The following is a 15,422-nucleotide window of genomic DNA, read 5'->3' as shown; positions in this document are numbered from 1 at the left end:
TATGGGATTTGGATATGCAAGAGGCAAGGGCTTTAACCGTGATTTCTCCACCTCCATTTTGCATTACATTATTCTGGAGGGCGAGGATTGTGGAAAAGTTTGGGGATTCATTTGCAATCCTAAACGAAGGCGAGGTGATTGTTCCCGAGGAGCCGGGAAGAAGAGTTCGGCATAGGAGGGAACGTATCCGAGAAGACCCACCGGTTATCCTGGTGGAAGACGAGAATGAGGGGTGGAATAACTTGGAGTATAGGGGTATTTGGATGATATTGGCCCATGCATTAACTATAATAATGAGTCATTCAACTATCTCTTTCAACAAATGCACATTGCTCCACGGCCCGGGCCCGAATATCCATACATTAGGAGTTGGAAGGAGCGTATGCAAAGGAGGAACAACCAAGCAAGTGGAAGTGGAGCCGGAGGAGAAGACATGGAAGAAGAATCTTGAAATTTGTTTTTATTTGGATGTTTTTATTTATTTATTTCGTTTGTTTTGTGCTTGAACTTTGATGTACCCAAATCTTAATTAGGATTTTTTTCGTGTTCTTTCACTTGTGGTTGCTTTGTTTTTCAGGTTTGAAGATTACGGTGTGTTTAGGAGTCTCATTTGTCAAGGATAAAGTGAGGGATGGTGTAGATAAGAATGTCAAATGTTACATTTAAGGTTGAGTCTGTTAGGATTGAGAGTGACAAAATTCATTATTACTGAAGAAAATAAAAGAAGGTTTATTGAAGTGTCCTGTTTCAGCACTTCAGCCAATGATAAACAGCAGAGAATTTGATTTTTCGACTCAGCTAATACTCGCCGAGTACACCTACGATACTCGTCGAGTTCGTGTGCAATTCCTCAACTTTCTGCTGGGGTCGGTCTACTCATCGAGTTCACGTTTGACTCGCCGAGTCTCTTAATGCTTCACTCTCAAGATCTATTTTGGGCACGTTTCACTGCAGCCTTTATCCATAGTTTCGTAAAGACTCATTCCTGGAAGGTTTCTGAGAAGCTTTGTCCTAAACAAATAGAGCTATTTAGATGTTTAACACACGCGACATGATACCCAAGGCATGGATGACCTGTTTCCATGTCTAAAGACATTTGAAGTTGGAGTTTTACATGAAGAATATCAACCTCGCGACTGCTATCCCATGGGAGTTTGTTCTAATTCCCTCTTTAGTCTTGTGTTTTCTTTTCATGCATAACATGCAATAGGGCCATTGCATGATTTAAGTGTAGGGTAGGGGTTGGATACATTACATTAGTCAATTTAGAATCCTAATTTATACTTAATTTTTTTTTTAAAAAATTGCATAAAATTCCTAGGATCTAATTTATGAAACTTTGGTAAAAAGCAATTAGCAATCATGTTAGAATTATGTTGATGATTGCATGAAGACCCAAATGTTTAGTTGAGCCTATATACGTTCTAGTGCATTTGTGGCCTCCTTATTCTAGTGAAATCATGGGACAAAAACACGACCTTGCTTAGTTTGAGGGATGCAATATGTTTAGCATCGTGTACCAGAAATGTATCCAGGAAAATTTTAGTTTTAACCAATAAAGGTTAAAGTTGAGCGCCCCTGCTTAAGCATGTAGGTTTTGAGTGAAAAAAAAGTGAGTTACATGTTAAAAAAAAGAGAAAGAAAGAGAGAATTACAAGAAAAAAGTTTGAAGAATTTTTGGAGCATCAAAGTCAAAGTATGATGATCAAAGATAAATTTTTATGAAGAAATTCTTAAAATTGAAGATACCCAAAAATCGAAGATCAAATTGTCAAAGAAGTGAAGATTCCAAAGAACTCCATAGTGGAATCATAAATTGTAATTTTCTAGATTATGTATGTTTCGATTGCTCAACCAAAAATACCTTGAGGTTAGGAAGTTTTCTGCGGATGGATTTGGAGGAATGCGTAAAATGAGCATTGTTCGGAAAAAGTGGGCGAATGTTTATGAGGATTGTGAGTATTTAGAGTATGGGGGGTTCCTTAGGAAAAATTTTAGACACAAGTTAATGCATTGCGGTCATAGCATAATGGCTGGGTTCGATTGTAATTATCTTATGTGATTATAGTAGGCTAAAATTCGGTTTTGCTTGGGCGCAAGCAAAATTCAAGTGTGGGGTATTTTGATATGTGCATATGTAGCCATGTGTTTAGTATAGAATTTTATCAATTATTAGCTAATTATTTGCATAATAGGGACAAAAGGTACTTAATAATGTCTAAATTATATTTTCATTCTAGAAGACATCTTTGGGAGCAAAAAGAAAGAAGGAGAAGCAATCAGAAGCTGGAGAATGAAGAAAGAAGAACAAACCTGTAGCTACTCGGGGAGTCCAGAAGCTACTCGGCGAGTCCCAATGAATGTTCGCGAAGTAGTGTCTAGAATCCTTGTCGTACACGTATTTCTCAAGGGAATTCGGCGAGTTGGGCACCTACTCGCCGAGTTGACCCTGTTTTAAGATAATTATAAATAGAGGATATAATCCCAAATTGGGGAGTTTTTTTGGCTTCCTTGGAGAATAACTTGCGATTGAAGAAACCCTTGGAGACCCGAAGAACCCTAATCTTTGATCTTTAGAAGACTCAAGGCGAATTAGGTTAAATTTTTCACTTAATCTTAGAAGTGAATCATGTTTAGATCAATTAAATTCGTTTTTAGCTTTTCTTTTATTGTTATCATGGGCTGAATTTTCGTAGTTTCTATTTAGGAAAGACTAATTTACTCCTATGGTTTGAATTGTACTTTGATTGATTGATTATTGGTGATTTTATTAAACTATGTTTGTTAAAGAACCTTATGCATTAACTATAACCATTTTTCTGTTAATTGGAAGACAATTTGGCTGCATGAACATCTCTTAATTCTTAACCTCATATGATCTATGTGAACACTTCATTATATGCCTAGGATTAGTGAATATGAAACTAGGATTAATTAGAGAATGGGTAAATTAATTTGTGAGCTTGTTTGGTAAACCAACAAACAAGAGGTTAGGTGAATTACCAATTTGATTAACCAATTACAAATCTTATTTAATCCAAATAATTTAACTAGGGAGTTAATTAGTTTAAACATTTGATCACTACTTGAATTGATTAATTTCCTAAGGGTTGGTAATAACGAATGCGAATCTAATCACTATAGTTGGTAACCAATAACAATCAATTTATTGATTTGTCATAAAATTAACCATAGGAGTGAATTGGTTGGACCTTAACAGAAACCCTTTTATTAAATTTGTTGAATTTTTACTTGTTCTAGTTGTTTAGTTAATTACGTGTTAGGAAGTGTGTTTAAGTTTTTAGTCTTGTAAAACTAGAGAAAACCCTTTACTTTTATTACTTGTCTAGTTAAAATTAGTTATTAGTTTAACTTTTATTCTCTGAGTTCGACACCCTACTTCTTCAACTATACCACTAAGAGCCAGGTTCACTGCCTTTGTGTGCTAAATTTATATTTTTAGAGTAGAAATAAAACCAGTGCATTTTACACACATCAAGTTTTTGGCACCGTTGGCGGGGAACGGTTCAAAAATTAAATCTAATTCCTAGTTTTATCGATCTTTTGTGTGGGATTATCTTACACAAAGTTATTTTTTTTTTCAATAATTCAGTAATTAGGTCAAGTTTTAGTAATTATTAGTTTTTAGGTGTTTTTATTTAATTTTATCTATTTTAGCTTTTTACACAGTGAACTCGCCGAGTGCAGTCGACCCTACTCGACGAGTCCACTGCTGATTGGTAGTGTATTTTTTTATTTTCGTTCTGTTTCATTTTTTGTTCTTTTTACGTGTTTTTTTCTCCTGTTCTGGTTGCAGGATTTTCATGACCAGAGGATCTAACACTCCTTTGGTTCCCCCCTTTGTAGACCCAGAATCCGCGTTGAGGAAAAACAAAGGCAAGGACGTTGAAGGCTCGAATACTCCTAAGACGTCACCTTTGACTAGCTTGAAAATGGTTTTCGGGAAGAAGAAGAACAAGAAACCAGGAGAGACCAGCAGTAGAAAGAGCAAAGAAAGTAAGCTAGAAGATATTGAAGACAACCCAAAAGAAGCCGAATTTGAATACAACTACGAAACCGAATACGAAGAGGAAAGCAATCAAGAAGGAGACTTAAACAACACCATGGAAAACATTGATGAAGTCCCCATGGGCGAATGGAAGAAGAGGATACGGATGATACATGCCCGGGACTTGTGCAACCCACAATTCCCGCAATTGCCACTTTTGAGCTTAAGGGTCACATACTTGCTCAACTCAAAGAGATCCCCTTCTATGGAAGAGATCATAAAGATGCTTACAAACACTTGGATGAAGTTAATGATGTAGCTGATTATTTCAATGTTCCAAATGTGCCTCGCGAGACTCAGCTGCTTCACATGCTTCTGGTTACATTGAAAGGTGTTGCAAAGGATTGACCAAGTCACTTCCTCCCGGATCCATCACTACATGGGCCAAGATGAAAGAAGAGTTTATCGATCAATTTTACCCACCCTCAAAAATATCTAAGTTAAATAAAGCCATAGCCAACTTTGAACAACAAGCTGGAGAATCACTTTATGAGGCTTGGGAGAGGTACAAAAGTCTACTAAGGAATTGCCCACATCATGATCTCAATAATCAACAAGAAGTCTCCATTTTCTATGATGGAGTGACTCGCAAGGCCCACTCACAAAGAAAGCACCCCCGATGATAAAGCAACTAATTGAGGAATTCTTTAAGCATTCTAGGGAATACCACAACCCAAGGAATGATGTGATGAGGGGATCAGCTTATGCAGCTTCAGAAGATTTGTCAGCAGTTATGGCTATGTTGAAAACCATGGATAGGAGGATGGATAAAATAGATCAAACAATACATGCTATTCGGGTGGGTTATTGTTGGATTAATGTCTAAGTCCATAACTATAATTGATAAGACTTGACCCAACCCGACATGGTCCATTTGGGTTGCATGGCATCATGCATTTGGATAGACTATAATGAGAGAAATAACACTTAAGGTTGGTTAATATACTATAAGTTCTAATATATTAATAAGATTATTTAATTAGTATTAATCAAAAATTAATTAGGTGATCAAAATAAGACTAATTAAATATATGAGTTGATTGTGTAAATCATCCATACTTATATAGTGGGCTAATTCTCCATGGATTGTCAAGTTGGGCTGAAACCCATAAGATGCTCTGTGGATGCTCCATGGTGTATTTGTAACCATGATCATGGAAGGGAAAAGCCATGACAATTAGGGTTTACATTGTGTAACCCTAACTATATAATGATCTTATTCTTGGAGAAAATTGGCCTCTATGGGTAATAGAAAAGGCTAGCCGATTTTTATGAAGTATGAATTTCTCTCAAGTCATTCCATGTGTATTTGGTGTTGTGTGAACCATTTGAGGTGTCACACTTGGGGCACTAGGTACTCAGGCTTCAAGAAGACAATCTACATCAAAGATGTATGCAATTCTAACTTGATCTATTCATTTGAATCAATGTTATTATGCTAGTTAGGATGAATAGCTTGGAAAGTTCATATTTGCATGTATAATAGAGAAAACATAGATCCAAGGTATTTGGGGTTGCATGTACACTTAGGAGTGTTATAATGCTCAAAACCCAACAGTGGTATCAGAGCCTAGGCTTGTTTTCAATTATACTTGATGCAAATTGCTGAAAAAAATCGATTTTCTGGCTTTCTGGGCACTAGACTCGCCGAGTCCACTGATGAAATCGCTGAGTCCACTGATGAACCCGCTGAGTCCATGAAGAAAATCATCCTACTCGTTGAGTAGGTTGATACACTCGACGAGTAGGAGACCCAGATAGTATATTTTCGAGTTTTTTTTTTTGCTAGAAATGGACTAGGAACATTACCCTAAGCTGTTTTTGGACATATAAACTTGTTTTTGACATGGTAATGTTCATTATAATCCAATTTCAAAGATAATTGTCAATAGATTCATGTTTTGTTTTAGTTTAGTGATTAGGCTAATTACATGAAAAAGTTTGATTTGAGTTATCTTGTTCTTATGAGTTGCTTAGATTAATAGAAAAGTTAATTGATTATGTGTTTTCAATCTATTTTAATCTAAGAGTTAATTCTAAAATGTGTTTTTGTAACTTGTCCTCAAGTTATATGAAAAGTCACATTTAAGTTTCATAAAACTCATAAAAGTGGGCACTGGTTACAAAAAATAAAGAGTCTTGTCCTCAAGTTATGGAGGTTCAAGAGTCACTTCATTAAGTAATAAAATGTATAACCTTAATTAATTCCATAAGTTACAAAATAAAGAAAATGTACATTCTTTTATTAGTTTAAAGTCTTACATAACGTGTCCTCAAGTTATGGAACTTGAAGACTCTTTTATTTAAAACTACTTTAAAGACATAAGTTATGGAATTAATTAGTTTTGAATAGTTTCAAAACTTGCCCTCAAGTTTTGGAATTTGAAAAGTTTTCACTTATGAATACATTAATTCCAAGTTAGCCCTTAGAATTTTAAAGTTAAAATTCAACCCTTATACTTTATAATATTATAAGTTAATAATATATATATATATATATATATATATATATATATATATACATACATACATACATACATACATACATACATACATACATATACATATATATATATATATGTATGTATGTATAAGAGTAAGTCAGTCTTACAGTTAGTAGGCCTCATTTACGAAGCCGGTCTATAAGGGGGTATAAGGTTACTACCTATAAAATGGCAGTTTAATGGGTGTCCACTCTCACCCACCGCTTCCTTGACTGGTGGAGGGTTGTTAGCCGAACGGGTAGGACAAAGACTATAATTCTCCCTTCATTTAAAGTATTAATGATAAATACTATGTAACTAAACCTTTTATAAATACCCAATCTTAGTTACTTAGGAAAAAGTGAATAAGGTGTTAATCCATGAAATTACACTTTGCACTTTGTTTAAGTCGGTTAGTGGAGCGTGTGTGGTTAACCAGCACACTAACTCGTATTTAACAAGATAGGCAATGGGTAACTTAATGTTTATTATAGTATCGATGGAGCGTGTGTGGTTAACCGGCACATTGATTAAGGGGTAAATACTTAAGGGTACCAAATAATTTGCATGGTTACTTCACACCTTGTTTTCTGATCCTCGGCATCCCAATCACAAAACCTGAAGGGCACACTCGAGATTAAAACATGCCATTGAAAAGTTCAATGAATCTCAAAGATCTAGGAGTTTCAAAACCAATTAAAAACCTAATAAAACATTTCGTTTATCTTGGTGGAAATTGGTGAATCGTCATTCACCTACCTTCAAATATTTTATAGCTTGGATTACGGAATCCCTCTCCAAGTTATAAAAGTATTATCTTTGTTCTTAGCCTTAATATTTCATATTGGGTGTTATATTAAGGACTTTAAATCAACTATCTTGAATATCGCCTAAAAGGATGTCTGGTTTATACATTTATGATCTTCCAAAGTCTCTTGAAACAAGCTTTCCTAAATGAAGATGATGTCCCATGGAAATCATACTTCTTTCACCTCCTCCAATTATTCTACCTAACCCACAAGTTCTTAAAAAATTTAAGGTCACTCAAGCCCTATTGGCAAGTAAAGGTCTATGTGTGGGCACATCTTGGAGAAGTAGTCACATATTGACAAGCCAAGAGAGTTGGGTGTTAAAGTCTTGAGAAAGTTGGTGGTTCAATCACTTTCTAAGTCACATAGTGAATTCCTTTGGGACTCCTATGAAACAGACTATGACAAGACCCTTAATGATCTTATCTATTTTCTAAGATCAACTTCCTAAAAGTTGTGGACACTGACAATAATGACATTGGATATCCAGTAAAGCTCTCTCTTCCCAATGGAAAGGGATCAACCATAGTCAACTCGGTTGACCAAATGGTAAAGAGAAAGGCTAAGTTTGTGATAGTACCATGCTACATTAACAAAGCGTCCATATGTTAAATTGCTAAAGGAAGGGCATTGGTTGCAAAGCTGCCAAATTTTCCTAAGGATGTGAAAGTCAATAAGTTTGACTCTACTTCAAGTAAAGTCCAATATCTAACTCTGCTAAGTTTCTATTTTGAGATTCTTGATACATGATGTGACTGGGTCATATGTTGATGTTTTAAGAATCAAAGAAAAGTGAAGAAACTTAAAGAAAGAATATGTTGAATCTGATTGCGTAGATGGATTTCTATCGCATAGTTTGAAGATCGGATTCTTGAGCTACTTCTTAGGAGTTATGATATTTTGCTTAGGAATAGATAACAAGTTTTCATATGGATTGTAAGGATAATTTTTTCTCCAAAGTTTTAAAATAAAAGGTAAATCTATTGATTTTATTTATTTTAAAATATCTTTACAATGGCATTTGTGAAAATCTGTGTTACTTATAAGATTCCATTAAGAGCAAGAGTGCAAATATGACTTTGATTCTTTCATTTGTGGTAGTGTCTAAATTTACCAAATAAGGGAAAGATTCTCATAACCCAAGTTTCAGTTGGATAGAAACTTGGAATCATGCAAGTTGTATAGCATGATGAATGAGAACTTTTGAGCATTGGAGAAATTAAGAGTAGTTCCTTGTTCACATGTATATGTGAGTCAAATGAAGGACTAAGGGATCGAGTACACATTCTTGTGCACTAGTCAAGTCCACCACAAAAGATCGATAAGATTATTCATCATAATTTACTAAAGCTCAGTAAATATGGTTATACTTACAAGCTTAAGTGTAATTCTGAGACATTGGGAAAGGTTCCACTGTGTAACAGAGCGAATAAGAAGAATCAACGTAGGCAGAAATATAAAAGTTTCTAAAATCTGAAAAGATGGGAGAGTACTTTATTATCATGTTTATGATTATCTTAATGATTAAGATATCATATCACAATTGATCCTCTAAGGTCATCTTAGTGCATTCTTATGACTAAGAAGAGGAATCTTGAATTGTTGGAATGGTTAAATCAAGAAGATGAGTCATACTTTGTTCCAATACAAGTCTTAGAGTCATACTCCAAGATTGTAACTTGATTGACATGTCTTAGAGAAGGTTTAAAACACATGTCAAATGTAAGAGTAAAAGTTTTCTACTCTTATACATTTGAAATTGGTAAGTTATGATGTTTTGGATAAAACAAAGACCAACTAAGGTCAATTGTGTGAAGTGTTCGTCTTGATTAGAATCCACACTATCTCTTGAATATCTGACAAGAAAGTCTTATATGTCAACAGGACAGTGGGAGTCTTAAAGGTCTTGAAAGTCTCAAGACCTAATCAAGAATAAAACCTGAAGTTCTTCACTAGCACACGACTTGAGGTTTATAACCTATCGCGTTGACATATTCTGTGCCCATTCCAGTTAAAGTTGGCTTTGAATATGAGTTCTTAGAGTTCTCAATTGGTTGCAAAACAACTTGGAAGCAATGGCAGGCCCTTGAACTGCCAGGTGGCAAGAAATTAAGATTGAGTTCAATCCATATGAGTTTGGATTTGTCATTATCCTTGTTTTGTGACTATTGTTTTGACAATTCACATGGATAAGAACACATACACCATTAAATATAAGTGTCATAAGGCTTCTCTTCGATTCATGAAAATGATGGTGAGGAAACACTTTCACTAAGTAGATTTTAGCTAGACAGCAATTGTGATACTTGTATTCTCAAAGTCGTTAGTGGAGCGTGTGTGGTTTACCGGCACACTAACATAGACTTGTGAGAAGTGGCAAAGGTCTAAACAATCAAGACTATGATTACGAAATCCCTTTTCATAGTTCTTAAATTTGTTTAGAGACACCTGTGAGCTATCTAGGATAAGGTGTAAGATTATGATAAAGTTTTATCAAAGCAATCTAGTATCAGAAATCTGAACTTTGGTAAGAAAGTCAATAAAGTATTTTTTTTCTAGAAGTTCAGCTGATTTCTAAGTAAATGTCAAAGCTAGTGGGAGCATACGTGTTATGCTAATAATCATCATGTTAGTAGGAGCATGATAATTATGATAAAGGTTGCAAGTTAGAAATGTTAATTATAGAAAACAAAAGGTTTCAATTGGGAAAAAGTTGTTTTGCTATAATTAAAGGAGAGGAAATTATACTTCATCTCAAATCTAAAAGCTTAGATTGAGATTTTAATCATATTTAGTCAAGTATATATATGAATGTTATGTTGGAATGGCTCAACATAAGAAAATTCTATATATAGGTCCATTATTTGCATTCTAAAATTCGATTATGATTACGATATCCCTATTCATAATCTGAATTATGAGAACTTGGCAAATAGAAATGGAAATGTTATAGGAAAAGACTGATTTAGTCTTTATGTGAGACATCATGAATCGTGTCCCATATGCTTCGGATATAGGATCGATTACATGTGTTATATTCATCCTTTCTAAAATTTTCCAAATGCCTGGGGAATTAAGAAGGGAAAAGGTCTAGAATTGGATATGACTAAAATGATTAAACAATTGTCGAGGACAATCTAAGGTTTACCAAAGATTGGTTGCTCAAGGACAGTTGGAAGTATAGTGATAATTCTGGAAGGACTATACTGACATAATTTGTAAGGAGGCAACTCTTATTCATAAGTGATAGTCAAAATGGAATATGGAAATGTTTCAAAGTTAGAAATTATTCAATCTGTGTAAGATTAGGAAACATAATGCAACAAGGATGTTTCCAAGGAGCTGATCTCCTTTGGAATGCTCTGTAATGGTTGTTGTCAAGTCTTTCTGACTTTTTACATAATCATTACAAGAGGATCAATGCATATAAGTTTAGAATCTAACAAATTTTAGTAAATGGCATGAATTTGGAATTCTTGCATTTGCAGTAAGGATTTGGGACTGTGAAACGAGGATCATTGGAGTTATGTTCAGTTGATCTATTTCACAAAGTAAAGATCATAGACAAACATAGTATGCATACTTGGTGTATGGCATGACTAGTGTTTAGAAAATATAGTGTACATGCTTGGAGCATGAGACAACTATTGTTTTAAATTTAAGAATAAAGTTGATAGCTGAAACAGTATACAATGAATAATGTGTAATCATATGTTGATAAATAAAAGGTGTTTTATTTATGTTCATAGGTTATTATAACATATTAGATTCAATTATTATTGTGTTTAACTTTGCATGTTTTATCCTCCAGAATAACTAGGTCATTGTTCTGGATGACTAAGTTATTCAAACCATCCACAGTCGGTCATATGTTGGAAGTAGATATGAATCAAGACTATCATGGGTTGGCTTGTAGAGGTCTAAGATGTTGGACAAAGGGCTACAACACTCATGAGTGCTCATAAGTTCTGAGTATTGGATTCAACCCGTGCTCATTGGAATCACTTCATGGATTTTATCACGAGTGATCATGAGACGATAATATCTTACATTCTTCAAACCTAGAGATATGAGTTGTTACTATGAGTTGGTTGTACATTGATTGCACGAAAACACATTCGGTAACTCGATGTTATAAAATGTACCTTTGTGTATGATTCAACAAGTAGTATAACAAGCCATATGAGTTGAAGTTTATCCATTCCTTTTACCTTCAGGATAAAAGCAATATCTGTGGGCCTCTCGATGATTTGGTGATGACAAATGTAAGTGCTTAGTCGGGCCAGGACTGATTTGATTTGTTCAATTAGTCAGTTGTCATAAACCAGAAATCAGGAAACAACAAATTGACAGAGAGAATGATTATAATCCATGTCTCAGTCCATATGATATCTAGAATGGAGGAATATATGATCCCTTATCTAATGGACAAGCCATTGACAAAGGTCAAAGTTCATCTACAAGGTTAGAGTTCGACAGAAGCTTTTGAGAGCTACGATTGCCAGTCGGTTCTTGAAGTCATACACAATAATAGTTTTAGACTTATCCAAGTGGGATATTGTTGGATTATTGTCTATGTCCATAACTATAATTGGTAAGACTTGACCCGACCCGTCATGGTCCATTTGGGTTGCATGGCATCATGCATTTGGATAGACTATAATGAGAGAAATAACACTTAAGGTTGGTTAATATATTGTAAGTTTTAATATATTAGTAAGATTATTTAATTAGAATTGATCAAGAATTAATCTAGGATTAATTAAGTGATCAAAAGAAGACTAATTAAATATATGAGTTGATTATGTAAATCATCCATACTTATATAGTGGGCTAAGTCTCCATGGATTGTCAAGTTGGGCTAAAACCCATAAGATGCTCCATGGATGGTCCATGGTGTATTTGTACCCATGGATCATGGAAATGAAAGGCCATGACAATTAGTATTTACATGGTGTAACCCTAACTATATAATGATCTTATTCTTGGAGAAAATCGGCCTCTATGGGTAATAGAAAGGGCTAGCCGATTTTCATGAAGTGTGAATTTCTCTCAAGTCATTCCAAGTGTATTTGGTGTTGTGTGAACCATTTGAGGTGTCACACTTGGGGCACTATGAAATTAAGCTTCAAGAAGACAATCTACATCAAAGAGGTATGTAATTCTAACTTGATATATTCATTTGAATCAATGTTATTATGCTAGTTAGGATGAATACCTTGGAAAGTTCATATTTTCATGTATAATAGAGAAAACATAAATCTAAGGTATTTAGGGTTTCATGTACGCTTAGGAGTGTTAGAATGCTCAAAACCCAATAGTTGTGAGAATTACAATGGACCTCATCTTACTAGAGATTGTGACTTGGATGAGAATTGGAACAAGAAGGCGCAAGTATGCTACTCCAGTGGTGACAAATATGATGATTATTGGTGAAAACCCAAAAAGGAATAGCTTCCTTATGATGAGTACAAGAAGGTTAAGGAGGATAAATATAAACAAAAAGGAAGAGGTTTTTACCAAAAGGAGGAGCCGGTGCAAGAAAGAAAACCAAGTTTGGAGGACATGCTTAGCTACTTCAAAAAGAGACACAATGGCCATGATGCTGCAATACAAGAGACAAGAACAATACTTAGAAATCAACAAGCATCTATCCACAACATTGAGACACAGTTGGGGCAACTTTCCCAATAAATTAATCAAAGATCACCGGGAGAACTTCCTAGTAAAACCAAAAACAACCCACGAGGCACACATATAAATATTGTGGCAACTAGAAGTGGGAAGATCATTACTCCCCTGGCTCCTATTCAGAACGAAGATCCCAAGAAGTTACAAAAGGAGGATGCAGACAAGCCAAGCCAAACGAAAAACCAGCTAAACCCAAACACTACTCGCCGAGTCCATGATATGGACTCGGCGAGTCCGCCACCAGATCAGAAAAGCCAACTTCCTGCAAAGCCATATCAACCTCCATTGCCATATCCAGTTAGACCTAAGCAAGAAAAGAACAAAGAAGACTACAACAAGTTTCTAGAACACATAAAGTGTTGGATAAGGTGTCTAAGTTCATAACTTATTTGGTATATACTTGACCCGACCTGGCATGGTCCATTTGGGTTGCATTTCATCCAAACTATTTATGGATAACTTTATGAGAGTTATACACATATGATTATTAATATATTATAAGTTATAATATATTAATATGAAGTCATGTTATTTAATTAGTCTTAGTCTTAAATTAATTATGAATTAATTTAGAGATTAAAAGGAAGACTAATTAGATTGTGGGCTATTGGTTTTATATGGTGTGGGCTAACACTCATTTGTTAATGGGCTAGGCTTGTATGGATGTCCATGGATGATCCATGGAGCTTTTAACCCATGGATCCTTGGAAAAGGAAAGGTCATGGGTTATTAGGGTTTCACCCTAATCATGTACACTATATAAGCATGCTTATGTTGCATGAAATAGCCACTAGTGAAACTAGTGTAACTAGTATGTGTGTTTGTGTGTGACCGATTTTGTAAGTGTATACACTCTCTCAAAGTTTTCCAAGAGTTTGTGGTGATTTGTGATTCCATTTGAGGCATTCACACTATTGGTGCTTGGCCCTCAAACTCCTTAGGAATTAAACTCATCATCAAAAGGTATGTAATCTCATCTAATTCTTTTATGTTTAAAAGTACCCCATGCCATGTTAGATAGATTATGAACCTTGGAAAATTATTATTTTGCATGTATTTAGACAAACATAGATCCAAGGTTTATTAGGGTTGCATGCACACTTAGGAAGTGTTAGATTGCTCAAAACCCAACAGCGGTATCAAAGCCTAGGCTTGCTTGTTTGAATACTTGATGCAAATTGCTGAAAATCGAAGATTTTATGCTGTCTACACAACTGACTCGCCGAGTCCATGAAGGGACTCGACGAGTCCAAGGCAAAACTCATCCAACTCGGCGAGTTGGTTCATGCACTCGACGAGTTGGACCCCCAGACATCATATCTTCGAGTTTTGGTGCTGGAATTGGTCTAGAATCATTACCTTAAACTGTTTTGGACTCATAAAACCTGTTTTTGATGTGGTAATGATGATGGTGGACCAATTTCAAAGTTATAATCAAAATTTCAAGTTTGTATGTGTTCATATGATTCTTGAAATTGTTGATGTGGATGTTCATGTTCATATGAGTTTTGTTAGATCATAGGAATTATTTGCAAATTGTTTGTTAGTTAATTCTTGATCTTAATGTGTTTTAATGGAATTCATAATTTGTCCTCAAGTTATGGAATTCCAAAAGGTTTCTTCTTTTAAATGTTTTTTTAAGAAATCATAAGTTACACTTTTGAAGAGTTTTTCTAATAAATGCTTTTATGGACTTCATAACTTGTCCTCAAGTTATGGATTTCCAAGAGACTCTTCATTAAAAGTATTAAACACTTAATTAAAACTCATAAGTTATGAATATCCAAAAGTTTTGAAGAGTTACAAAACTTGCCCTCAAGTTTTGGAATTTGGAAAAGTTTCACACACTTTAATAAACTTTAATTCCAACACTTAGAATTTTAAAAGTTAAAATTCAACACTTATACTATTTATAACATTAATGGTTAATTATTATATAAATGTATAAGAACAAGTCGTTTTACCGTTAGTAGGCCTCATTCACGAAGCCGGTCTATAAGGTGGGTATAAGGTTGTTGCCTATAAAATGGCGACTTAATGAGTGTCCACTCTCACCCACCGCTTGCTTGATCGGTGGAGGGTCGTTAGCCGAACGGGTAGGAGAATGACTTTAAATTCTCATTAACAGTATAATGATTATTATAAAGTAACTAAATATATTTTTTTAATTCCCAATCTTAGTTACTTTAGGAAAAATGTGAATTTGGTGCTAGCCCATGGAATTCACACTTTGTACCTTACCAAGTCGTTGGTGGAGCGTGTGTGGTTAACTGGCACACTAGCTTGGACTAGTAAGGACCACGAAGGGTGGCTTAATGTTTGTCATAGATCAATGGAGCGTGTGTGGTTAACCGACACATTGATTAGGTG

General features: G+C 34.9%; 1 non-coding gene across 1 annotated transcript; it reads right to left on the bottom strand.

Annotated features, from left to right (window-relative positions):
• Window positions 1-4,506: 4,506 nt before the first annotated feature.
• LOC145044636 (small nucleolar RNA R71) lies at window positions 4,507-4,613 on the bottom strand. Its single transcript, XR_013681583.1, has one exon. It is a non-coding gene; the product is annotated as a small nucleolar RNA R71 (small nucleolar RNA).
• Window positions 4,614-15,422: the final 10,809 nt, after the last annotated feature.

The sequence above is a fragment of the Lactuca saligna genome, chromosome 4, assembly GCF_052625555.1.
Source record: "Lactuca saligna cultivar CGN05327 chromosome 4, ASM5262555v1, whole genome shotgun sequence".
In the NCBI taxonomy this organism is placed as follows: Eukaryota; Viridiplantae; Streptophyta; class Magnoliopsida; order Asterales; family Asteraceae; genus Lactuca; species Lactuca saligna.
Note: the sequence above shows the minus strand (reverse complement) of the source record. Positions and strands in the feature narration are given on the sequence as shown.